Source organism: Bufo bufo, chromosome 6 (assembly GCF_905171765.1).
Source record: "Bufo bufo chromosome 6, aBufBuf1.1, whole genome shotgun sequence".
In the NCBI taxonomy this organism is placed as follows: domain Eukaryota; kingdom Metazoa; phylum Chordata; class Amphibia; order Anura; family Bufonidae; genus Bufo; species Bufo bufo.
Window position 1 is genome coordinate 282,633,539 of NC_053394.1, and position 25,275 is coordinate 282,658,813.

Consider the following 25,275-nt stretch of genomic DNA (forward strand, 5'->3'; position numbering starts at 1 on the left):
AAAAGGGGCAAAATGTGGATGTAACTACTGGGAGGGGGGCACAATGTGGGCATTACCACTGTGACAGGGCACAATGTGAACGTAACTAGTATGAGGGGGGCACAATGTGGGCCTAACTACTGTGACGGGGTACAATGTAGACATAACTATGGTGATGGGGCACAATGTGGGCATAACTAGTGTGAGGGACACAATGTGGGCATTACTACTGCGAGGGGGTAAAATTAGGTCATTACTGCTGTGAGTGGGCAAAATGTGAACATAATTCCATTATATACTGTGAGGTGCTGGAGGTGTTACATTATATACTGTGAGGTGCTGGAGGTGTTACATGATATACTGTGAGGTGCTGGAGGTGTTACATTATATACTGTGAGGTGCTGGAGGTGTTACATGATATACTGTTAAGAGTTGACTGGGGATGTAACATTGTATACTGTTAAGAGTTGACTGGGGATGTAACATTGTATACTGTGAAGAGCTGGCTGGTGGTGTTACATTATATACTGTGAGGAGCTGGAGGTGCTACATTATATGCTGTGATGGGCAGGCTGGGGGTGTAACATATATTGTAAGGAGTTGGCTGGCGGTGTAACATTACATATACTTCCCAACTTTAGAAAATCGCAAAGAGGGACAATATGTGTACAGCACTCACAATAGTTATGCCCAGATATGTGCCCCCTCACACTAGTTATGCCAAGATATGTGCCCCCTTCACAGTAGTTATGCCTAGATGTGACCCCCTTCACAGGAAGTAAAAAATACAAAGAGTAAATACTCACCTAGTTCCTCCGATGATCACAGTACCCCCAAAGCAGCAGCAGCAGTATACTGTTACACACATCGCGCTGCTGTGTAGGAGGAGGAGATGCTGATTTCTGGGCGGGATGCTCCTCCTACACAGTCCAGCAGTGCAATGTGTGATAGATATGGCTCTGCTGCTGGGGAGCGCCAGCTGCTGAACTGAATGGTGAAGTGGGGATCGGGTAGCTCCCTGTTTATTCCATACAATCAGCTGAAAGCTGGACATACCTCAGCCGTTCCGGGACCGTGGAACAGCCACCAAAATCCAGGACTGTCCCACCGGCAGTGGCGGATTAACATAGGGGCGTTCGGGTCGGCAGCCTCAGGCCCAACATCGCTGGAGGGCCCAACGCTGTCTCGAACGCCCACATACTGCGGCGGGGCACAGGAGCGCATAGTTCCCTGCCCCGCCGCCGATCAATGCTAAAGGTTTCAGGCCTAGTAGGCCTGAGGCCTATGTGGTAGTATAATACCGGCGCAGGCATGTGTGATGACATCATCGCGTGCCTGAGCCGGGGTGCAGAACAATGAGGATTGCACACCTGCGGCCTGCCTCACCATCCCGGACACAGGTAAGTATTAGCTTTTAGTTGTTTATTTATATATTTTTTTTCTGTGTGTACCAACTTTGAGGGGCAGAGGAGGACATGGGGGCAGTGTGGGGAAAATCACTTCAGGGTGCGCAGTATGGGGGCAGATTATTACATGGGGCAAATCACTTCATTGGGGACATATTATTACATGAGGCAAATTATGCAGTGTGGGGCAAATTACTTCATGGGGGCAGTGTGGGGGCAAATAATTTTATGGGAGGGCAGTGTGGGGGCCAATTACTTCATGGGGGCAGTGTGGGGGAAATTACTATATGGAGCAGTGTGGGGGAAATTACTATATGGGGCAGTGTGGGGGAAATTATTATATGGGGCAGTATAGGGGAAATTACTATATGGGGCAGTGTGGGGGAAGTTACTATATAAGGGCAGTGTGGGGTAAATTATTATATGGGGGCAGTGTGAGGGAAATTATTATATGGGGCAGTGTGGGGGAAATTATTATGTGGGGGCAGTGTGTGGGGTATTATTATGTGGGGGCAGTGTGGGGGAAATTACTGTATGGGGGCAGTGTGGGGGCGTTGCTATTAGGGGACATTATTTTTGGGGACACTATACAGGTATTATTACATGGAGTGTTATTATTACTGGGGGCACAGAGTCTAGGGGACATTATAACTGCTGTAGACACTATAGGGACCTTTGCGATAATTTATTAAAGTAGTGTTAAGTAGAACTGGCTTAGTAGCCCAAAGCAACAGATTCCACCTTTCATTTTTCACAGCTCCTTTGGAAAATGAAAGGTGGAATCTGATTGGTTGCTATGGGCAACTAAGCCAGTTCTACTTTACACCAGTTTGATAAATGACCCCAATTATGAGAATCCTAATGTGTCTGTGTAACAAACTCTGTAGAGACGAGATGCGGCTGAAAGAATTTGTCATGGCGTTCTGGGTCAAACGGAGGAAAGAGAAGGTCTACATGACAGGAGATGTCACTGGATGTAACAGGTATGTGGTGCTGTATTCCCCTATATGTAGAGCTGGCTCACTACTGTGAACTGCGTCTCATCTTCTCCTCCAAGTCTTTTTTTATCATAATTATATGCATTTTAAATTTGGCAACTAAAATTTTAATTTGTCACCTGCAGTCCTATGTAACAGCCCAGATAACAGTGATAACTTTCTTTGTGCAGATAATGTAGTAGATGTTCCATGCAGTCCTATGTAACACCCCACATAACACAATAGTTCACTGTGTTATGTGGGGTGTTACATAGGACTGCAGATAACATCTATGACATCTGTACTCAGAGAGTTATGAGATGGTGGGGGTATGATTCCTGGCACCCCCGCCAATCCGCTGTTTGAGGAGACCGCGATGTCCCAGTGAGCGCTGCAGCCTCTTTGCTCCTTACTAAGCACAGCGCTGTCCATTTGATAGCACTGCGCTTGGTATTACAGCTCAGACCCAATCACTCAGATGGGACAGAGCTGCACCAAGACCATGTGAACGATGAATGTATAGGCCCCCAGAGCGCCTAGCTTGGGGGATACGTGGGGGCATATACACCTATAGGGTTTAGATATATTTTTGGGATATTTGTGTCTCTCTTGTCCCCCCCCCCTACTTTTTTGTCTTTTATCAGGTAAAATCTACCTCAGGAGGAATTTTACCTGAGTAAAGAAGACCGGTCGGATCTGGATTGAAGCGGTCCTAGGTGAAGTGTTCAGGTTCCTCCTGATTGGCTGTCATCGGTTGCTGGGGAGAAATCCAGGATCTTGATTTGTTGTGGCGTGTGGCGGCGGGAAACTGGTACCTTTATAATGCGGCAGTTGGCTGTGCTGAGGTGCCAGTTTGAAGAGGACCTTGATCTGCGCCCTCCCTCCCTTGAAATAATTTTTTTATTTCATGTCGCATGCTTTATTAGTGGGGTTGATCACTCAGCTACAGCTGAGTGGATTGTGGTTTTAATGGTTAATTATTTATTTATTCTAATTTATTGAGTGAGTAATGGATGTTATGGTAATTTAATGGGTAACTCATAATAAAGCATTGCAGCCTTTTCATTCCAAACTTGGAGTCTGTTGGTTTTTTATTTAATAATTTATTTATGTAATTTATTCTGTAGTTTGATGGGTGTAGTGTGCCTCCATGTGATGTCATATGGCCGAGGAAGAGACTGTGGCGCTCACGAAGCACTGAAGCCTCTTCATACAGAAAGAAAAAAAACTAAAATGGAGGGAGGGGCCCGAGTTGGGTAGACAGCCCCAGGCCTATCATGCACTTAATCCACCCCTGCCACCGGATCCGGAATGGTTGAGAGGTATGCATTATATGGTGTGAGGTGCTGGAGGTATTTCTTTATACACTGTGAGGAGCTGGCTGGGGGTATTACATGAGGTATGAAAATCAATATGGCATGAAGTACTACTTCTGAATAGAAAAGGGGACATGGAGGTCCTGAACCATCTAGTAAAGGAATTGAACAGAGAATGGTGTAGTTCTCAGGTTAGGAAGGTGCAGCTGTCAGGACCTGTGGTGACATCATCACAGCTCCTTTACTCCCTGACAGCATGGAGAAGAACTGCAAAAGAAGCTCTCCATTGAAAATAGAATGGGCTAAGTAAAGGGAGGTCCTTTTGTTTTCTCTCCATGCCCCTTTTCTGTTCAGAATTAGTACTTCATGCCTTATTGTTTCTCATACCTCATAAGTGCCATATTATATATTATAACTGAGAAGCAGCTTATACCTCACTCATATACAGTACAGACCAAAACTTTGGACACACCTTCTCATTCAAAGAGTTTTCTTTATCTTCATGACTATGAAGGCATCAAAACTATGAATTAACACATGTGGAATTATATACATAACAAACAAGTGTGACACAACTGAAAATATATGTCATATTCTAGGTTCTTCAAAGTAGCCACCTTTTGCTTTGATTAATGCTTTGCACACTCTTGGCATTCTCTTGATGAGCTTCAAGAGGCAGTCCCCTGAAATGGTCTTCCAACAGTCTTGAAAGAGTTCCCAGAGATGCTTAGCACTTGTTGGCCCTTTTGCCTTCACTCTGCGGTCCAGCTCACCCCAAACCATCTCGATTGGGTTCAGGTCCGGTGACTGTGGAGGCCAGGTCATCTGGCGCAGCACCCCATCACTCTCCTTCATGGTCAAATAGCCCTTACTTTCAAAGTTTTCCCAATTTTCCGGCTGACTGACTGACCTTCATTTCTTAAAGTAATGATAGCCACTCGTTTTTCTTTACTTAGCTGCTTTTTTCTTGCCATAATACCAATTCTAACAGTCTATTCAGTAGGACTATCAGCTGTGTATCCACCTGACTTCTCCTCAACGCAACTGATGGTCCCAACCCCATTTATAAGGCAATAAATCCCACTTATTAAACCTGACAGGGCACACCTGTGAAGTGAAAACCATTTCAGGGGTCTACCTCTTGAAGTTCATCAAGAGAATGCCAAGAGTGTGCAAAGCAGTAATCAAAGCAAAAGGTGGCTACTTTGAAGAACCTATAATATTACATATTTTCAGTTGTTTCACTCTTGTTTGTTATGTATATAATTCCACATGTGTTAATTCATAGTTTTGATGCCTTCAGTGTGAATCTACAATTTTCATAGTCATGAAAATAAAGAAAACTTTTTGAATGAGAAGGTGTGTCCAAACTTTTGGTCTGTACTGTATATATAGTACTGAAGACTGCTACAACCCCCAATACCTAACATACCTCACATATTGACCATAATGTATAACTGACCACTGATCTATGATGTCATGTACCTCAACTATCAGTACACTGCTGTATATAATATATATCTGTACACACTGCATATATTATACCTCGTACATTACAAATCAGTACACTGCTATATATATTATATGTCTGTACAGACTTCATGTATTTGCAGTGTGTACAAATATATAGTACGAGTGTGAAGTGCGAGGTATAATAGATGCAGTGTTTACAGATGTATAGTATATTCAGCAGTGTAGTGATATGTGAGGTACAAGGTATAATAGATGCAATGTATAGAGGTATATAGTATATAAAGCAGTGTATTGATATGCCATGAATGAGGTATAAATTACACCTCGTACCTCACATATCAGTACACTGCTATATATATTATACATCTGTACAGAGTGCATGTATTATGCGGAATAATAGATGCAGTGTGTACAAACATATAGTATATTCAGCAGTGTACTTACAGTACAGACCAAAAGTTTGGACACACCTTCTCATTCAAAGAGTTTTCTTTATTTTCATGACTATGAAGGCATCAAAACTATGAATTAACACATGTGGAATTATATACATAACAAACAAGTGTGAAACAACTGAAAATATGTCATATTCTAGGTTCTTCAAAGTAGCCACCTTTTGCTTTGATTACTGCTTTGCACACTCTTGGCATTCTCTTGATGAGCTTTAAGAGGTAGTCCCCTGAAATGGTCTTCGAAGAGTCTTGTAGGAGTTCCCAGAGATGCTTAGCACTTGTTGGCCCTTTTGCTTTCACTCTGCGGTCCAGCTCATCCCAAATCATCTCGATTGGGTTCAGGTCCGGTGACTGTGGAGGCCAGGTCATCTGGCGCAGCACCCCATCACTCTCCTTCATGGTCAAATAGCCCTTACTTTCAAAGTTTTCCCAATTTTTTGGCTGACTGACTGACCTTCATTTCTTAAAGTAATGATGGCCACTCGTTTTTCTTTACTTAGCTGCTTTTTTCTTGCCATAATACAAATTCTAACAGTCTATTCAGTAGGACTATCAGCTGTGTATCCACCTGACTTCTCCTCAACGCAACTGATGGTCCCAACCCCATTTATAAGGCAAGAAATCCCACTTATTAAACCTGACGGGGCACACCTGTGAAGTGAAAACCATTTCAGGGGACTACCTCTTGAAGCTCATCAAGAGAATGCCAAGAGTGTGCAAAGCAGTAATCAAAGCAAAAGGTGGCTACTTTGAAGAACCTATAATATTACATATTTTCAGTTGTTTCACTCTTGTTTGTTATGTATATAATTCCACATGTGTTAATTCATAGTTTTGATGCCTTCAGTGTGAATCTACAATTTTCATAGTCATGAAAATAAAGAAAACTTTTTGAATGAGAAGGTGTGTCCAAACTTTTGGTCTGTACTGTATATATAGTACTGAAGACTGCTACAACCCCCAATACCTAACATACCTCACATATTGACCATAATGTATAACTGACCACTGATCTATGATGTCATGTACCTCAACTATCAGTACACTGCTGTATATAATATATATCTGTACACACTGCATATATTATACCTCGTACATTACAAATCAGTACACTGCTATATATATTATATGTCTGTACAGACTTCATGTATTTGCAGTGTGTACAAATATATAGTACGAGTGTGAAGTGCGAGGTATAATAGATGCAGTGTTTACAGATGTATAGTATATTCAGCAGTGTAGTGATATGTGAGGTACAAGGTATAATAGATGCAATGTATAGAGGTATATAGTATATAAAGCAGTGTATTGATATGCCATGAATGAGGTATAAATTACACCTCGTACCTCACATATCAGTACACTGCTATATATATTATACATCTGTACAGAGTGCATGTATTATGCGGAATAATAGATGCAGTGTGTACAAACATATAGTATATTCAGCAGTGTACTTACAGTACAGACCAAAAGTTTGGACACACCTTCTCATTCAAAGAGTTTTCTTTATTTTCATGACTATGAAGGCATCAAAACTATGAATTAACACATGTGGAATTATATACATAACAAACAAGTGTGAAACAACTGAAAATATGTCATATTCTAGGTTCTTCAAAGTAGCCACCTTTTGCTTTGATTACTGCTTTGCACACTCTTGGCATTCTCTTGATGAGCTTCAAGAGGTAGTCCCCTGAAATGGTCTTCGAAGAGTCTTGTAGGAGTTCCCAGAGATGCTTAGCACTTGTTGGCCCTTTTGCTTTCACTCTGCGGTCCAGCTCATCCCAAATCATCTCGATTGGGTTCAGGTCCGGTGACTGTGGAGGCCAGGTCATCTGGCGCAGCACCCCATCACTCTCCTTCATGGTCAAATAGCCCTTACTTTCAAAGTTTTCCCAATTTTTTGGCTGACTGACTGACCTTCATTTCTTAAAGTAATGATGGCCACTCGTTTTTCTTTACTTAGCTGCTTTTTTCTTGCCATAATACAAATTCTAACAGTCTATTCAGTAGGACTATCAGCTGTGTATCCACCTGACTTCTCCTCAACGCAACTGATGGTCCCAACCCCATTTATAAGGCAAGAAATCCCACTTATTAAACCTGACGGGGCACACCTGTGAAGTGAAAACCATTTCAGGGGACTACCTCTTGAAGCTCATCAAGAGAATGCCAAGAGTGTGCAAAGCAGTAATCAAAGCAAAAGGTGGCTACTTTGAAGAACCTAGAATATGACATATTTTCAGTTGTTTCACACTTGTTTGTTATGTATATAATTCCACATGTGTTAATTCATAGTTTTGATGCCTTCAGTGTGAATCTACAATTTTCATAGTCATGAAAATAAAGAAAACTCTTTGAATGAGAAGGTGTGTCCAAACTTTTGGTCTGTACTGTATATGTGAAGTGCGAGGTATAATACTGTAGATGCAGTGTGTACTTATATATAGTATATACAGCAGGATACTAATATGTGAGGTATAGGGTATAATAGATGCAGTGTATACAAATATATTGTGTATTTAACAGTGCACTGATATGTGAAGTGCGAGGTATAATAGATACACTGGGTATAGAGATATACAGTATATTGTAACTGTAGTCTGTAGTTGTGAATATTCTGAATGATAAGTCACTTAGGTTCTGTTCAGATCTGCATCATGGTTTCCACCAGTGACACCCAACAGATCACATTGATTTATAATGGTTCATTGGTTTCCACAGAGATGTCTGCTGTTTTGCTGAGAAAAATAGCCTCCAACACAGATGTGTACAGATGGACGTTCCCGCGACAGGTGGCAGGAGATCAGTGAGACTGGCAAAACATGGTGTGATCTAACATGTTTTCCGTTTGGATCAAATTACATCTGTGTTGTTTCTGGTGCTTGCCTCACCTTCTTTCCCCAGGTATGGTTATTAGGGTCATTTAACCTTCTCTATTTATAGTTGCTTCTCCCACAATGCTGTGTCCACTGCCACCCTTACTTTATATCTAGCCTTGGAGCCACTATCTACATTCTTTGATCAAACTAATTGGTTAAAGGGAACCCGTCACCGGGATTTTGTGTATAGAGCTGAGGACATGGATTGCTAGATGGCCGCTAGCACATCCGCAATACCCAATCCTGATTTGATACATATGCAAATTGACTGGAGATGAGTCCTGTCCCTGACTCATCTGACATACAGGACTCATCTCAAGACTCATCTCATGTGTTGGTTCCATGTTCATATGTGTCTGCATTTCTGAGAAAAATAACGGTTTAATATATGCAAATGAGCCTCTAGGAGCAACGGGGGCGTTACCGTTGCATCTAGAGGCTCCATTTTCTCTGCAACTGTCAAGCCTTCTGCACTTTGATTAACAGGACCAGGTGTTATGATGTTTTTACTGCCTGGCCCTGTCAATCAAAGGGCAGAGGGCACGGCAAATACAGAGCTGAGCCGCTAGGTGTAACGGCAACGCTCCCTTTGTTCCTAGAGGCTCATTTGCATATATTAAAACATAATTTTTCTTAGCAACGTGGGCCCCTATGAACATGAGACTAGAGATGTCGCGAACATAAAATTTTCCGTTCGTGAACGGTGAACACGAATTTCCGCAAATGTTCGCGAACGGGCGAACCGCCATAGATTTCAATAGGCAGGCGAATTTTAAAACCCACAGGGACTCTTTGTTTCAAGGGGACTAAGTTGTTTCAAGGGGACTACCACCTGGACTGTGGCATGCCGGAGGGGGATCCATGGCAAAACTCCCATGTAAAATTACGTAGTTGACGCAGAGTCGGGTTTTAATCCATAAAGGGCATAAATCACCTAACATTCCTAAATTGTTTGGAATAACGTTCTTTGAAACATCCAGTGTGTGTATACGATCAGGTATGATGCTGTATCGATCAGGTAGTGTAAGGGTTACACCCGCTTCACAGTGACGGACCAAACTCTAACAGACCAAACTCCCCGGTTAACACACCGCAAACAGTCAATTTGCATAACCACAAACTCCCCATTTGCACAAGGTTGGATACCAAGCTAGCCATGTCCCGTTCCTTGTCCTCAGTGACGTCATTGAAGGTCTCTTCCTCCACCCAGCCACGTACAACACCAAGGGTCCCCGAAAGGTGACAACAAGCCCCCTGGGACGCCTGCTGTGGTTGGTCTTCCACCTCCTCAAAGCCACCTTTCTTCTCTGACTCCTCTTCTTCAGACTCCTCTCTGCGTTGCCGCAGGTCCAGCAATCGTCGACGACAAGGCTGCTTCTGGTGGTGATGGTGACTACAACTCTTCCTCTTCATGCTCATCTACGGCCCTATCCAGCACTCTTCGCAGGGCACGCTCCAGAAAAAACGCATATGGGATGAGGTTGATGATGTTGCCTTGGGTTTGACTGACCAGGTTTGTTACCTCTGCAAAAGGACGCATGAGCCTACAGCCATTGTGCATGAGCGTTCAGTAACGCGGCAAAAAAATACCCAGCTCCGCAGAGACTGTCCTCTTTTTTTTTTAATTAAAAAAATCAGTTTTTACCAGTTTAATCTCTGTTTTGTCCTCTATCAGGGGCCGGTGTGGTGTATGGAATAGATTTTAGGAACCGGGAGATGGAAAAAGATGCTTGGTCGGTCCTCTTACTTCCAATTTGGGGCACTGCGCGTGCGCCGTGCAATGTACTGTGCTACCCGATATGAGTGGTATGTTAAGTAGTACTATTCCTATCAGTTTAATCCCTGTTACGTCCCCTATCAGGGGACGTGTATGGAATAGATTTTAGGAACCGGGAGATGGAAAAAGATGCTTGGTCGGTCCTCTTACTGCCTCTTATCACCCCCATATCAGCCCCCATACCTCTCATTAGCCCCCATATCAGCCCTTATGCCTCATTAGCCCCCATTATAAGCCATTATGCCTTTTATTAGCCCCCATATGCCTCATTAGCCCCCATATGCCTAAATAGCCCCCATTATGCCTCATTAGCCCATCAAGCCTCTTATTAGCCCCCATATGCCTCACTAGCCCACATATGCCTCATTAGCCCCCATATGCCTCTAATAGTCTAATTAGCCCCCATTTTGTCTCTAATTAGCCCCATGATGCCTCTCATTAGCCCTCATATGCCTCATTAGCCCCCATTATGCATCATTAGCCCCATATGCCTCATTAGCCCCATATGCCTCATTAGCCCCCATATGCCTCTAATTAGCCCCCATATGCCTCCAATTAGCCCCCATATGCCTCCAATTAGCCCCATATGCCTCCAATTAGCCCCCATATGCCTCTCATGATTAGCCCCTATTATGCCCCCAGCAGCCACATTTTTTATCAAATAAAAAAAACACTTACCTCTCCTGCTCCTGGAAGCTGCCTGCAATTTTCTCTCTCCTCAGTCGACTGTGCTCTGAACTGACACGCACAGCGTGAGGTCACAGAGCGCAGCCCTGCACAGCCGACAGCCAAGGACCAGGAAGTGGTAAGTACAGAGCGTTTACCGCTTCCTGGTCCTTCGGTACTAATGAGCGCTTCCATAATGGAAGCGCTCATTAGTATTCACCGGCCTGCTTTGGGGGGAATTAGCGGGGGGGGGGGGGCACCTGGGGGGGCAAAGAATAACATAGGGGGGGCAATTGCCCCCCCTCACCCCCTGTAGAGATGCCACTACTCATGACATAAATTTTATTCCTCTATGCGTCAATCTTGGTGTAGTGATGACTGTGCTCGTGCGCATGTTTGGGAGATTGCAGGTGATGGCGGTTTTTCAAAGCCTATGGTCGTGCTGAGGTAGTTCAGTGACAGTTAAGTGACCCAGAAAACAATGATTCTGCAGTGTGGGAACATTGTTGGCCTAGTAGGCTTTAATGATCACCTTAGATGATCACAAAGAAAATTAATGTTTTTGGTCTGTTCACAATGAAGCAACGACCTTATCATCTGGGGTGTGCCAACATTGCCATTGCCAACACACTCATAGAGGTGATCGCTTCATTGTGATACGCAAGCCCCTTCACCACAACAAGGTAACGATCATGAAGGGGAATTGACACATGTATGTGCCTTTTTTTTTTTTTGCAGCCACAGTGCAGCACCAGAGGCCAGAAAAATTAGGCATGTGCACATGCCTGAAAAATTAGGTATTGTTGCAGCTGCTAAAAATTAGGTATTGTTGCAGCTGATGTTTTCCAGGCAGAAAGTGCACTAAAACATTGCGGCTTGAACCCTAGTTGGTGGCGGAGAAGTCACGCAAGTCACCCGGCATGCAGAGATTAAATACAGCAGCGTGTGGACCATTTTTAGCCCAAGGCATCTCATCAGGCCTTTTTTAGTCAAATGCATCCCCCACTGTCAGTCCCTTCGGGATCCATGCCTCATTCATCTTAATAAAGGTGAGGTAATCTAGACTTTTTTTACCTAGGCGACTTCTCCTCTCAGTGACAATACCTCCTGCTGCGCTGAAGGTCCTTTCTGACAGGACACTTGAAGCGGGGCAGGCCAGAAGTTCTATCGCAAATTGGGATAGCTCAGGCCACAGGTCAAGCCTGCACACCCAGTAGTCAAGGGGTTCATCGCTCCTCAGAGTGTCAATATCTGCAGTTAAGGCGAGGTAGTCTGCTACCTGTCGTTCTCTGAGGGTGGACCCCGAAGGGCTGTGGTGATGCGTAGGACTTAAAAAGCTCTGCATGTCCTCCATCAACAACACGTCTGTAAAGCGTCCTGTCCTTGCCGGCGTGGTCGTGGTAGGAGGAGGATTACTTTCACCTCTTCCCCTGTTAGATTCCAGTTGTGCTGTGACATCACCCTTATTCGCTGTGTAAAGCATACTTTTAAACTTTTTTTTGAACTGTTGCATCCTTTCCGACTTCCGGTAATTCGGTAACATTTCAGGCACTTTCTGCTTATACCGGGGGTCTAGTAGCGTGGCCACCCAGTACAGGTCGTTCTCCTTCAGCCTTTTTATACGAGGGTCCCTCAACAGCCATGACAGCATGAAAGACCCCATTTGCACAATGTTGGATGCCGAGCTACTCATGTCCCGTTCCTCGTCCTCACTGATCTCATTGAAGGTCTGTTCTTCCCCCCAGCCACGTACAACACCACGGGTACCAGATAGGTGACAACGAGCACCCTGGGATGCCTGCTGTGGTTGGTCTTCCTCCTCCTCAAAGCCACATTCCTCCTCTGACTCCTCTTCCTCAGACTCCTCTTCCAGGGTTGCCGCAGGTCCAGCAAGAGATGCTGATAAGGCTGTTTCTGGTGGTGATGGTGACCACAACTCTTCCTCTTCCTTTTCAAGCTCATCTACAGCTTGATCCAGCACTCTTCGCAGGGCACGCTCCAGGAAGAAAACAAATGGGATGAGGTCGCTGATGGTGCCTTTGGTGCGACTGACTAGGTTTGTCACCTCCTCAAAAGGACGCATAAGCCTACAGGCATTGCGCATGAGCATCCAGTAACGTGGCAAAAAAATACCCAGCTCTGCAGAGGCTGTCCTAGCACCCCGGTCATACAAATACTCGTTGACAGCTTTTTCTTGTTGGAGCAGGCGGTCGAACATTAGGAGTGTTGAATTCCAACGTGTCGGGCTGTCGCAAATCAAACGCCTCACTGGCATGTTGTTTCGCCGCTGAATATCGGAAAAGTGCGCCATGGCCGTGTAGGAACGCCTGAAATGGCCACACACCTTCCTGGCCTGCTTGAGGACGTCCTGTAAGCCTGGCTACTTATGCACAAAGCGTTGTACGATCAGATTCAACACATGTGCCATGCATGGCACATGTGTCAACTTGCCCAAATTCAATGCCGCCAACAAATTGCTTCCGTTGTCACACACCACTTTGCCGATCTCCAGTTTGTGCAGAGTCAGCCACTGATCCACCTGTGCGTTCAGTACGGACAGGAGTGCTGGTCCGGTGTGACTCTCTGCTTTCAGGCAAGTCAACCCCAAGACGGCGTGACACTGTCGTATCCGGGATGTGGAATAGCCCCTGGGGAGCTGGGGGGGTGCAATTGATGTGGAGCAAGACGCAGCAGCAGAAGAGGACTCAGCCGAGGAGGTTAGCGAAGAGGATGGAGTAGGAGGAGTAGAGGAGGTGGCAGCAGGCCTGCCTGCAAGTCGTGGCCGTGTCACCAACTCCTCTGCAGAGCCACGCATTCCATGCTTGGCAGCCATCAGCAGGTTTACCCAATGCGCAGTGTACGTGATATACCTGCCCTGACCGAGCTTTGCAGACCAGGTATCAGTGGTCAGATGGACCCTTGCCCCAACATTGTGTGCCAGACATGCCATGACTTCCTTTTCCACAATAGAGTACAGGTTGGGGATTACCTTTTGTGAAACAAAAATTCGGCCGGGTACCTTCCACTGCGGTGTCCCAATGGCTACGAATTTTTTAAGGCCTCAGACTCCACCAGCTTGTATGGTAAAAGCTGGCGGGCTAAGAGTTCCGACAAGCCAGCTGTCAGACGCTGGGCAAGGGGGTGACTTTGTGACATTGGCTTCTTACCCTCAAACATTTCCTTGACAGACACCTGACTGTGGGCAGATGAGCAGGAACTGCTGAAGGTGAGAGGCGGATGGTTGAGAGGGGGCAAGGAGGACAGCAGTGGTTGATGTGGCTGAAGATGCTGGACCAGGAGGAGGATGGTGGCTTTGAGTTTGTGTGCTGCTTGTACTCATCATGTGTTGATCCCATAGGCGTTTGTGATGTGAGATCATGTGCCTTCGCAAAGCAGTTGTACCTAGGTGGGTGTTGGACTTCCCACGACTCAGTTTCTTATGGCACAGGTTGCAAATGGCATCGCTGTTATCAGAGGCAGACACACAAAAAAAATGCCACACTGCTGAGCTTTGCAATGACGGCATTCTGGTGGTGGCAACAGCATGCGTTGATTGGCGTGCTGTCTGGCTGACCCCAGGTGCCGATACATGCTGTCTGACTGTGCCACTAGCTCCTTGTGACGACCTCCCCCTGCTTTCAACTCGTCTCCTCCTCCTGTCTGTCTCCCCATCTGAACTTTCCCCTTGTTCTTCTTCTCTTTGAGCGGGCACCCACGTGACATCCACGGACACATCGTCATCATCAACCGCTTCACTTGTATCTGACAACTTAGCAAAGGAAGCAGCAGCGGGTACAACATCATCATCATCACATCGTACATCCATGTGTGTAATGCTGCCTGACTGAGACATATCCCTGTTATCTACATCCTCTGGCAATAATGGTTGCGCATCACTCATTTCTTCAAACTGATGTGTAAATAACTCCTCTGACAGATCAAGTGAAGCAGCTGTTGTGCTAGTGTTGGTGGTTGCGGCAGGCGGGCGAGTGGTAACTTGAGAGGTGCCCGAAGCTGAGCTGGAGGAGGATGGTGCGTCAAGGTTCCGAGCGGAAGCTGTAGAAGATTGGGTGTCCTGTGTTAGCCAGTCAACTATGTCCTCAGAACTTTTCGAGTTCAGGGTACGTGGCCTCTGAACACTGGACATTATTCTAGGGCCAAAGGAAATAACAGCACCATGACCACGACGGTGGCCTGCCTCTGCCTGTCATTTTTTTTTCGATTAGTGGTACTATGCGTGCAAGCTACTGTGACACCAGATATGAGTGGTGGGCACTGGCAGTAGTGGGCACAGTACACGCTGTGGGCCTGACACACACGCTGGCAGGCAACTGCAATTATATTACAGTGAAAAATTGTTTTATTGTTTTAAATGCAAGCTACTGTGACACCAGATATGAGTGGTGGCACTGGCAGTAGTGGGCACAGTACACGCTGTGGGCCTGAAACACACGCTTGCAGGCAACTGCAATTATATTACAGTAAGAAAATTGTTTTATTGTTTTAAATGCAAGCTACTGTGACACCAGATATGAGTGGTGGCACTGGGCACTGGCAGTAGTGGGCACAGAACACGCTGTGGGCCTGAAACACACGCTTGCATGCAACTGCAATTATATTACAGTGAAAAAATTGTTTTATTGTTTTAAATGCAAGCTACTGTGACACCAGATATGAGTGGTGGCACTGGCAGTAGTGGGCACAGTACACGCTGTGGGCCTGAAACACACGCTTGCAGGCAACTGCAATTATATTACAGTGAGAAAATAGTTTTACTGTTTTAAATGCAAGCTACTGTGACACCAGATATGAGTGGTGGCACTGGCAGTAGTGGGCACAGTACACGCTGTGGGCCTGAAACACACGCTTGCAGGCAACTGCAATTATATTACAGTGAGAAAATAGTTTTACTGTTTTAAATGCAAGCTACTGTGACACCAGATATGAGTAGTGGGCACAGTACACGCTGTGGGCCTGACACACATGCTGGCAGGCAACTGCAATTATATGACAGTGAATTTTTTTTTTATTGTTTTAAATGCAAGCTACTGTGACACCAGATATGAGTGGTGGCACTGGCAGTAGTGGGCACCGTACACACTGTGGGCCTGAAACACATGCTTGCAGGCAACTGCAATTATATTACAGTGAATTTATTTTTAATTGTTTTAAATGCAAGCTACTGTGTAGTGGGCACAGTAGACGCTGTGGGCCTAACACACACGCTGGCAGGCAACTGCAATTATATTACAGTGAATTTTTTTTTTTATTGTTTTAAATGCAAGCTACTGTGACACCAGATATGAGTGGTGGCACTGGGCACTGGCAGTAGTGGGCACAGTACACGCTGAGGGCCTGAAACACACGCTTGCAGGCAACTGCAATTATATTACAGTGAGAAAATTGTTTTATTGTTTTAAATGCAAGCTACTGTGACACCAGATATGAGTGGTGGCACTGGGCACTGGCAGTAGTGGGCACAGTACACGCTGTGGGCCTGACACATGCTGGCAGGCAACTGCAATTATATTACAGAGAAAAAAAAAAGCAGACTGATGTACTAGCCCTAAAAAGGGCTTTTTGGGGTGCTGTCAGGACGCTCTTTGAGGACTCTTTGAGGACTGGAGTGGACACAGAACACTGGCCTAGCTAACGATTTCCCTATTAATTCAGCAGCAGCAGCAGCACTCTCCCTGCTCTCACTAACACTGCAGCTTCCGAATGAATCTAAGATGGATGCTGTCCTTGCTTTTTGATCGGAGGTGGGAGGGTCTGGGAGGGAGGTTATGCTGCTGATTGGCTGGAATGTCAGTCTGCTGACTGTGAGGTACAGGGTCAAAGTTTGCTCAATGATGACGTATAGGGGGCGGACCAAACATCGCATATGTTCGCCCGCCGCGGCGAACGCGAACAAGCTATGTTCGCTGGGAACTGTTCGTCGGCGAATAGTTCGGGACATCTCTACATGGGACCAAAACAAATGTCTTCAGCTGCCAAGTGCACATGCAAGGCCCAGTTCACAAATCAGTTATATGGTCAGTTGTTTCCATCAGTTTTTGTGAGCCAAAACCAGGAGTGGAGGCTACACAGAGATAAGGTATAATAAAAAGATTTCAACTGTTCTGTATTTTGGCTCTCAATAACTGATGGAAATAACTGATCAAATAACTGATGTGTGAACTAGGTCTGACAGGTCAGTTTCATAGGTACAAATCTGCTGACAGATGTCCTTTAAAAGCCAACTGGAAACAAAATGCTACAAATTGCATTATTTGCAGACGACCTACTGCTGTTAGTAGATGATAAGGAGAATCAAGCAGATAAGATTTTCTCGCTCTTAACTGATTTTGGATCCGTGATATTATCTTCTGAATGTGTGAAAATAGCCTAGGAGACCTAGCAGAATTAATATTTTTTGTATATTTTTTTTACAAGGAAATACTGATTGAAAAAATAGAAAAGTGTCTATATATATTCCCAAATTCATAATTTCTCAAATTTTTCTTATCCTGATCTCAGGGTAATGTAAGAGATCTGACAGATCCACTTCAGAGAGAATGGCAGCCACCCCTAGACAGAGCTTACTACCTATAGGTTATAAAGCTCTACCATTGACATCAATGAGGCTGTACAGGTGAAACTCGAAAAATTTGAATATCGTGCAAAAGTCCATTTATTTCAGTAATGCAAATTAAAAGGAATTGCATTAATGCAGCTTAAAATTTGAATTTTGTGAAAAGGTTCAATATTCTAGGTTCTAAGCGTCACACTCTAGTCAGCTAATTAATCCATACCCCCTGAGCAAAGGGTACCTCAAAATTGTGATTTTGGGGTTTCATAAGCTATAAGTCATAATCATCCAAATTATACCAAATAAAGGCTTGAAATATCTTGCTTTGCATGTAATGAGTCTATCTCATATGTTGATTTCACCTTTTAAGTTGCATTACTGAAATAAATGAACTTTGTACAATATTCAAATTTTTCGAGTTTCACCTGTATACATCTGGGCACAGACAGGCCAGTATCCATGGCATTCTTAGTGTCATGGTGCTTTTCAGGGTCATTTTGTCACCTTGGTGGCTGAGTGCAGCTTCGCTCTGTGATCACCCGAGCACCCGCCCCTGTGTTGCGTGTGGTCAGTCCTGGGTAAAAACGGATCGGATAGCTACATCAGATCTGGACTGGTAATCTTTCCTGCTGGGCAGAATACCAGTAGGCTGCACAACCAATGCCTGGAAATGTAGCCACTGGTGAATAAGGCCGGGTTCCGGGTAATTACCTGGTGGGCCGATGCCCCAGGGGAGTCCTCCTCTCTGCTACTGACCGGGTACATAAAGAGCTCTCAACAATAATTGATGCTATGGGAATCAGGTACTCATGTACCCAGCCAGCAATTGCACATGGCCCCCTGAATTCAACTGCAGTGGCCCACATATCACCTCATAAGCCCCCTGCTCCATATATTAATCAAAGACAACTGGAGAAGGACAGAAAATTGTAGCTATTGATGGCCACCACAGAGGGACATCTTTTGGGGCAATATATTGTGCTGCACTATGTTCTTTGGTTCTGCTGGGATGGTATTTTGCACTATGGTATTGTTGACCTCACCTACTTGTGTTGTCCCACCTTCTGTTAATTTGGACCTGCCTCCAAAATGGGGCCACTTTTAGTTTTTTTCCCAGGGCCTCTTTAAGTTCCCAGTCCGCCCCTGCCGGGTTCACATTTGCGCTGTGAACTCCGGCACTGTAATCTGGTCACTGTATCCGGTGTACATGCCGGCTTTTAGCCGGATCAAAAAATGTTATGTGCAATATTTTTTTGTCCAGGTGAAATTTGGCATATACGCTGTGGTGATACATTATGTTAAAGATGTGTGAATTTTATTCTATATTTTGTATATCTAGGACTGTAATGAGTTAACTTTTTCTTTTCCAAGTGCCTCTCCCCCCCCACCCCTCTCTTTGTTTCAAGGCTGGAGAGGAGAGAGAGGGGGGCAAAGTGCTGCGGGCAGTGTCTGATTTCTCATCTTTCTGCAGGTGTCCCATAGAGTGTGGTGGAGATGCGTAAGCCAATCATATGGCTTGATGATATATATATTATCCACTGCCTATAGAGAAGCACCTCTTTGAAGTGTCACATATGACGTATGCAGTATTATTGTTAGAATAGAAGCCATTACAAAATGGCGATGGTAACGAGATGTTTACATTAGTTCACATTCCAAAGTGGTATTCACTGCGCAGATGCAGGTGTATTATCTCCTCTCTCTTATCTCTTCTTCCTTTTTGACCAATGAAACAATGTTTAAGCCTGAGAGAGGACTGCCCTCTTTTGAAGATGTATAATACGGCTTACCCCATGTAATAAAAGTTAGAGATTGCTTTGACCAACTTCTGTGTCAGTGTTCAGTCTCTCAGCCACGCATGGATATTAACCCCTGGGGGGGTACATTGATCTGGAACACCAGAGTGTATCTAAAATGCCCTAATTTAGGGCGTCTTTATCAAAATGGCGACCACGAAGGGACTCTGAGCGAATGTAGCATCAAACAGCTGACAAGACGGGCCCCTGAGCTTGACGAACGGCAGAGGGGAGAGGATTGCAACCTCAAAGAAAGGTGAGAAAACTTTTTATCTCATCTGCCTTTCTGCTATTTACTTCGTCATGCTCAGATAGCTCAGTCCGCTGTGGGGTGGTACTAATGTAAGTATAGTAGTCGGCTGTAATGCTGAAAGCTTAGAGTCTATTGAACCAATAGTCTGAAATCATAGATCACTCTGGTGTGTATATGTTTTGTGTGTGTCTGATTTATGTGAGGAGTGAGTTGAGCACAGACGGTAAAACCACAGACAAAGGGAGGGGACAGTAACCTCCTGGTTTGGAAGGAGGCGCTGTAGCGCCGAGGTGTGGGACAAAGAAACTCCGGCTGACCTGACCAGGGAGATGCGTAGAGCCGTATGACCTTTTTATCTAATGGAAGACTGCGGAGACTACCTGACCTGACCCTAGGAAGATGGTAGAACCTCTCATAACCTTTTGATCTAGGGGAAGACTGCGGTGATATTCTCTACCTGACCTGACCCCAGGAAGACGCGACGGAGCCCGCCTGACCCCTGGTTTTGGGGAAGACGTGCGGGGAGTCCCGGCTGACTAGTCAGACGTGATAGTCAGATTTGAGCAAACCAGTGGGAGGGTGAATCCTTTGTCTGCGGAAGAAAGGGCTAAAGGTGCTGATCACTCCTCTGTTTTGTGTGTGTGTCAGTTTGAAATATTGTTGTTTTAAGAGGGGCCAGTCCCAGTATTAGAAAATACAGCCCCTAGCTAGTAGCGAGGAAAGAAGGAGAAATGAAAGTTAAAATGTGACAAAGAATGTTAGAGAAAGGGTGGCCCCGGACAGAAGGTCGCCCGGCTGGCAACAGGGATGAAAATCTGTAAGAAACTGTGAAGTTAGAGCTTACAGATTGAGGGCATCAGAACTCCGGTGATGTTGAAGGGGGAGTTTTAACGAGTGAGAAAACAGAGCAGTGTCAGGATGATAGGTGATGGCATTAGCAAGAAAGAAAGTGCCCCAGTGTCTGCAATCAGAAAGGCGCTTGTGTTAAATATTCAGAAATGAACTGGTTAAATAGGGAAGATCCAAAAAAAAAAAAAGATGGTCAGGAACTGTGAAATAGAGAAATTCCTCCCCCCCCACCTTCACACAGAAACATTCCTGAGATAAGAGGAGCAGAGAAAAATGGGGGCAGGGAATCATGCAGAGTAAGTGATGTTATATGTGTAATATTATTATAGAAGACAAAGAATTGTTCAATAATCTTCTTTCTTCTTTCCCAAGCAGTGTACTGTGGGAATCCGGCTTTTAACAAAATGACTGTATGATTATAACATGTATATTGTCTTACAGCGACAGACCATCAGCAATTCTGGGTGTGGTGTGGCTATCTGTTTCCAGGAAAGCTGTGTTTGTCTGTGCTGCAAGTTTTGGGATGAAACAATGTGGGTTGGAAGACATAAATGATTCAGTGGAATGTGAATGGGTGTGGCTTTGAGTTGTGATTGAGGAGAATATGTGTAAAGACTGATTATGAGCTGTTAATGAAAATGAGCACATGAAAATGTATATGAATGCGTATGGAGTACGGCATTTGTTTTTTAAATAATATGCGCATTGAGAATTTTATTTTATTTTTCTTGGAAGTTTTGGGGTTTTTATTGGTGCCAACAGCATTGATCAAGCTGTACATTTTTTTATATCGAAGTCAATGAAAAGTTTCTTATGGGCCCTTTGTGTGTTCATGTCTGTATTGTCAGATCTGTTTGTTTCAATGTTTGAAGTTACGTGTTACATGTTAAGTGTTGTGCTAAACATCAGAGCTCTGTTCTGATGGATAGCTGCCACATTACTGACAGACAAAAGGGGGACCACAGCGTCCGACTGAAGGGGGTGGACTTAGATGACTCAGAGCGGAGGGAGGAGGATAGGGGTGGACGTTACAGACAATGACAGCCCTTGTGCCCATCCCCTAGTTATAAGACACTCCCATGGAAGATGAGAAGTCCTGTTTTGTTTTCCAGTCTATTAATTCCATGATAGGGAAAGTTGGATACTTCTGTAATCCAAAATGCAGAGTAACATCAAGCGGCATTGGGTGGTTCAGTGGTGCCAACAATAGGTAGTGTTCCTTTGGCATTGCTTCAGCCCTGATGCCAAACGCCTCATTGAAGTGAGGAAAAAGTAAGTCTGCCACCCTGTTATGGGCCTGCAGAGTCTGTGGGACCCAGATCCCAGAAGACAGAGTGTTGTGCTGTGTGTGGTACTCCTCGTCCACACCACACGAGAGGATTGTATTCTATGTTGACCATGCCCGGATCACTGTCCGTCCCCACAGACACCCATGTTTTTTGTTATAAGGAGAACACAAAGACAGGGAGGGGGGGAGTTAGATCAAGATTAGGAAACAGGAAATCCAGTATCGGCTCTACTTTTAAACATTTTAAGCAGATTCAGTCTGGCCCAATGATATCCCTTACTCTGGGAGATAAAGAAGTAGTCCCGTTTTTGATTGATACTGGAGCAGCCAAGACAGTTGTGCACAGCAAACATGGTCTCCCCTGATTTACTCTCCAAGCACACCAGTCTTTGGGTAGAAGTGGATGGGAAAGTAGTACGCTCCCTTTTCAACATAAACCATCCATATTAGATTTGCCCCTAACCAAGATGCACTTGCCCATTTGCTGGTCAGTGGTAACGCCCCTTGTTGCCTCCTAGGTGCAGATTTGCTTGCAAAAGTACATGCTGGTATCTCATATCAGGAGGACGGCACTGTGAAGCTTACAGGTGCCCTCAACGACCAGGAACTTTGTTTGTTGGCCATTAGTGATAAAATTCACTGGTCCATGTTTGTATCAGTACTCCCAGAAGCTGAAAAAAGCAAAACCACTCACCATTGGATGGTACATGACCTACATGCCGTTAATGAAGCCACAGTTTCTAACACCCACAGCGTGCCCAATACAAACCCCTTGTTGGCTCAAGTTCCCATTACCCCTGCTCACTCCACTGTGATTGATTTGTCCTTTAGTCCCTACCGCCTCACAGATGAGGTGGTAGATGCTTTTTATGTCTAGAACTGGCAATTTTGTGTTCCCCCACACTGGGCCTATCAGATTATTACATTTAGATTGTATTGTTATGAAGTGAGTGGCCATGACTCAGCTGTCCTCACCCAACTGCATGGCCAGCAATAACGCCCCGTAGCATATGATTCAGTCAGACTTGATCCCGTGGCCAGAGGTGCCCATTTCTGCATCAGAGCTGTAGTAGTTGTATTAGCTATGTTTGATGAAAGCTCTGAGATAGTACTGAACCACAAAGTGATGGTGATATTACATCTATCCTCATGAACGTACAATCCAAATGATTGTTTTGTTGCCCGTTATTTGAGAATGCAGTGTTCCATTTTGTTGCCTGACAATGTTGCTCTCCAAAGGTGTAATACTTTGGACCCAGCCACCCTGTTGCCTCTGGACCAAGGGGGGAGGGAAGAGTTAGGGCACCGCACTTTAAACTTTTCTTCCAGATTCAAAGGAAGAGGCTCCTGACTGTTTGCAGATGATGTCACAAGAGGTAGTGGGATTTGGTAAATCAGCCATTAGGTAATCTAGATCATGTGCTCTTTGTGGATGGATCGAGGTATGGCCAGGATGGCAGGTACTACACAGGTTGGGCAGTGGTGATTAAACGTGAACTACCACACATGTCTGCTCAAGAAGTGGAGCTAAAAGACTCTGAAGATGGCTTGCAGATATGCAGATGGAAAAACAGGTGATTCCAGGTGTGCTTTTGGGATAGCCCATGACTATGGGCCCATATGGAAAGCCAGAGACTCCTTGATCGCTTCAGGTAAACCCATCGAAAATGGGGAAGCAGTGAGGTCTCTGATGGAAGCCCTCTTGTCACTAACATGAGAGGTGATGATAGCAACGAAAGGCCACTGTAAACAGATGCAGAGGAGGCAAAGGGGAAAGCCACGGCAGATCAGGCAGCAAAAATGGCTGCCAAATTACCTAAGCAGACCCCTGTCTTAAGTGGCCACAGTTCAGGTCCCTGAAATAACTCCTCCTGTCTCCTGAAAGTTCTTAAGACCTTACAGAACCAGATGGGGAAGGAGGAAAGGAACTGGTGGATGGAAAAGGGGGGACTACAAATAAGAAGGGAAACTTTGCCTTCCCAGGTCCCTCTAATCCACGATGGCACAGGCAACCCATGGAGTGACGCACCAGACAAAAACTGCCATGTGTGATTTAGTACGTAGCATATGGTACGCCCCAGGGTTCAGCACTGTAACAGTCAGACATACTCAAGGATAAATGGTTCGTGTCCAGAACAACGTGGGCAAGGTGGTTAAGTTACCCAAGAAACACGTCTTGCTTTTTGTATCTGTTTCAACATTTGCAGACTACCTTCAACTACACAAGGTGGGCATGTATGAGTATGTATTGATATGTGATGACTTGTTTTCAGGATGGCCAAAACCGTACCCAAAGAAGTAAAAAAGATTATGGCCGAAGTTGTGTGCAGGTATTGGGTACCTTAGATCATTGAAAGTGACACAGGTGTTCACTTCACAGGTGAAGTGATGCAGGAGATGATGAAGGTTTTGGGTGTAGGACAGGCCTTACATGCTTCGTACCATCCACAAAGCAGCAGTAGAGTAGGGAAAAGGAACTGAACGGGACACTAAGTTAAAGATTCAAAAGCCTTAGAGTGCCTGCTGGTTTCCCTCTTTTAGTAAGGTATACGCCTAACCGTGAGACAGGCCTTTGTCCCTATAAGGTCCTTTTTGGGTCAGCCACTAGGATAGGATTTATTTCGCACAGCAGCTTCAGATGCAACATGGTTGTCTGACAGATTATGTGATCAGTTTGTACAAGCATTTGACTAAAGTACATTTTCGAGTTTTTGCTTCACTTCCAGGTTTTGATAAAGTACCAGGAACCCACCCACTTGTGTCTGGAGATTGGGTGGTAATAAAAGACACGTTAGAGAAGTCCTAAAACCCTGGTTTGATGGTCCATTCCGAGTGTTGTTGACCACAAGCACAGTGAAGCTCAAAGAAAAGCATAATTGGATTGATTTCAAGGAAGTGTTGAAACTGGTTTTCCCTTGTGTGACTGTTGATCATGACTCAAAAGAATATGGAAAAATTGTATGAAAACATCGATCCAGAAAATCAGAAGCACTGATGACCTCCAGTCCCCCCCATATAATGTCAACGCCAGTTAGGGAAAGATCATCTGACTTCCCCGTGCTCAAATCCAGTGTCACGGGAGGCTGTTCGCTAGGTATGGCTTTTCGTGGAAGCTGGTGAAGAGGAGGCGGAGCATTGGGACAGATGGTTAGGTTTAGGGAGAGAATGAAATTCAAGGGGGGACTGTTAAAGATGTGTGAATTTTATTCTATATTTTGTATATCTAGGACTGTAATGAGTTAACTTTTTCTTTTCCAAGTGCCTCCCCCCCCCCCACCCCTCTCTTTGTTTCAAGGCTGGAGAGGAGAGAGAGGGGGGCAAAGTGCTGCGGGCAGTGTCTGATTTCTCACCTTTCTGCAGGTGTCCCATAGAGTGTGGTGGAGATGCGTAAGCCAATCATATGGCTTGATGATATATATATTATCCACTGCCTATAGAGAAGCACCTCTTTGAAGTGTCACATATGACGTATGCAGTATTATTGTTAGAATAGAAGCCATTACAAAATGGCGATGGTAACGAGATGTTTACATTAGTTCACATTCCAAAGTGGTATTCACTGCGCAGATGCAGGTGTATTATCTCCT